The sequence below is a fragment of the Herpailurus yagouaroundi genome, unplaced genomic scaffold, assembly GCF_014898765.1.
Source record: "Herpailurus yagouaroundi ecotype Mexico unplaced genomic scaffold, PumYag 141, whole genome shotgun sequence".
In the NCBI taxonomy this organism is placed as follows: Eukaryota; Metazoa; Chordata; class Mammalia; order Carnivora; family Felidae; genus Herpailurus; species Herpailurus yagouaroundi.
The window spans coordinates 5,232,371-5,235,023 of NW_024412396.1; the positions used below are offsets into that span (position 1 = coordinate 5,232,371).

Below are 2,653 nucleotides of genomic sequence, written 5' to 3' on the forward strand. Positions count from 1 at the left end.
AATGGTCATAACCTATTAAGATTTGGAAAGGATTTGAGACATCTTCAGACCGACTGCCTATCTAATTAAGAAAGCCCAATATAACAAACTGGGAGTTAGGTGACCAGAATGAAAACTTGCATATTATGAAAGAAAAGCCTGGTTCTGTTCTGTGTTAGCTCTGTCACCAGAGCTGCCTTGAATTAAACCAAATTCCACTTCTTTTGAAATTGGATTATTTATTATTTTATGTGTCATCCTTGGCCAAGAACCACGCTAATCTTCTCTGTAGCATTCCAATATTCGTACACGTGCTCCCAAAGTGAACACTCTTCACTATCTTAAATAATACTTCCTGACCCTGTGTTCAATTCACAGACCCTATGGTAGGTGCTAGAATTTCTTCTACTCATTCATCTACCAAAATAATATGCAATAATAACTCCCCCTACTTGCCTATATTGTCCATTGAGACTTCCAAAAACTGAAGTTGCATCAGAAGAAGGCAGAGAGTCCATCAGTGAGAAAGGGGAATAACTTTCACAGGATGGAAATAGAAAGCCATAGAATAGCACATTGAAAAGGGACAGGAAGAGAGAAGACATTTGGGTGTAGGTGGTCATGGCTTGGGTTGGGTGTGAACCACAGTATGGGGGAAGGGGGTGGTAATAGGCAGATGCAATAAACAAAATAAATTTTCTCAAAAGGTACGGATAAACTACAAAAGTAGAATACAGGTCGGAATGGAAGGCAAAATAAATCCCTTCTTAATTGTAGATCTTGAAATAGAAACATTTGATAACTTTTCTCTACCTCTCTTTTTCACACAATAACCATATTCCATTTGGTCTGTAGGGCTACATCTACAGAACTCCCTGTCGCTTGCTCCTGCCTTCAACTCACCCAAGCAGCTCATTCTGTGGATACTGGTGGCATCTCAAAGTAGCAGGACCAGCAGAGGGGATACAATATACCATACTGCCTGCTGGCCCCACCAAGACTGCCTTTTCCCATGATCATATGGCTTTGTTCCATCTATTCAGTTATCATCCCTGCCCCCTTTCATAACAGAATTTGATACAAAAAGAAAAAAAAATACAAGACTAGTGTTTCAAAACCAAAGTCATTATTTTGGGTGAAATTTGTATCCCAGATACTGGATCATCCCCCACTAACATGAAAATATACTGGAGTACTGCCAGTCTTTCCCATTATCTACAGTTCTGTTATAATCTATCTTTATCTATTGACTGTTTAAAACAAAATCTCCTAACTCTATTGCCCTGATCTAGAAATCCAAACACCTGTAAACTTATTAAAAATATGCCCATGTGTCTATTGTCCTTTCTCCAATTTCTTAATCCACATTTTCCTCTCAACCTACTCCATTCAAACCATTCTGATGAGCCATTTTCACTGAGGTTGCAAATGACACAGATGAATGCTCCTTGATGTTCTTTAATTTATATTTAATTCATTTTTTTTTTTATTTTTTTAAATTTTATTTTCCAACGTTTATTTTTATTTTTGGGACAGAGAGAGACAGAGCATGAACGGGCGAGGGGCAGAGAGAGAGGGAGACACAGAATCGGAAACAGGCTCCAGGCTCTGAGCCATCAGCCCAGAGCCCGACGCGGGGCTGGAACTCACGGACCGCGAGATCGTGACCTGGCTGAAGTCGGACGCTTAACCGACTGCGCCACCCAGGCGCCCCTATATTTAATTCATTTTAAATGTAATAAATACTACTGCTATAACATTTAAAAATGAGCAGAGGTTCTAAAAGGAACTTCCCTCCCTACCTCTAACAATAGCACTCAGTTCTCCCCGTAAAGTAAATTGCTAGTTTATAGGTATACATCTAGAGATATTTAATATGCATACAAGCATTTCTTCTTAAATTTTTTTCAAGTGGTAGCATGCAGTCTTCTGCTCATTTTTTTTTTCATTTACCATATCTTGGATATCATCCCATATCAACACATAAAACTTCCTATCCTTATTTGCCTCTCATTGTGTGCTTTTACATTTTTTTATTTAATTGTTCCCTACCGATGGACATTTTGGTGTTTTTAATCTTTCACTTACAAATGATGCTACAATAAATAACTGCACATATCTCATTTCATCCATAGTGGAGTTTACAGGATAATTTTTTTAAGTAGGCTCTATGCCCCATATGGAGCCCAGCACGGGGCTTGAACTCACAACTTTACGATCAAGACCTGAGTTGAGATCAAGAGTTAAACGCTTACCCAGCTAAGCCGTGAGTCACCCCACAGGATAAATTTTTGAATGGGATTTTTAAGTTTTTAAATCTTTGCCATATATTATTAAATTGCCCTTTATATAAGTTATAATTTATAGTTTCCCAACATAGTTATCAATGCAGTGGTTTATTAGAGCTGTACACTTAATTATTTACTTACACAGCTCCTTTCAAAATACTATATGAATAGTGATTTAGTCCATAGAATGATCTTCTGCTATCCCCTTTCCTCTGTCCTTAACCTTTAATTTTAGCAAATTAAAAAAATCTTCCTTAGCATTAAGCTTTTAACTATTAAATGACTTTATACTTCTGTTACCAGATTTATCAGTTCTAAGTGTATATTTTGATCCATTGTTATAAAAGACAAAGAAACAACCAAACTTGTTCTTTCTTTCTTATACA

General features: G+C 37.1%; 1 non-coding gene across 1 annotated transcript; it reads right to left on the minus strand.

Annotated features, from left to right (window-relative positions):
- Nucleotides 1-203: 203 nt before the first annotated feature.
- Nucleotides 204-309, minus strand: LOC121032435 (U6 spliceosomal RNA). The gene has a single exon (XR_005791268.1). It is a non-coding gene; the product is annotated as a U6 spliceosomal RNA (small nuclear RNA).
- Between the last annotated feature and the right edge of the window lie 2,344 nt (nt 310-2,653).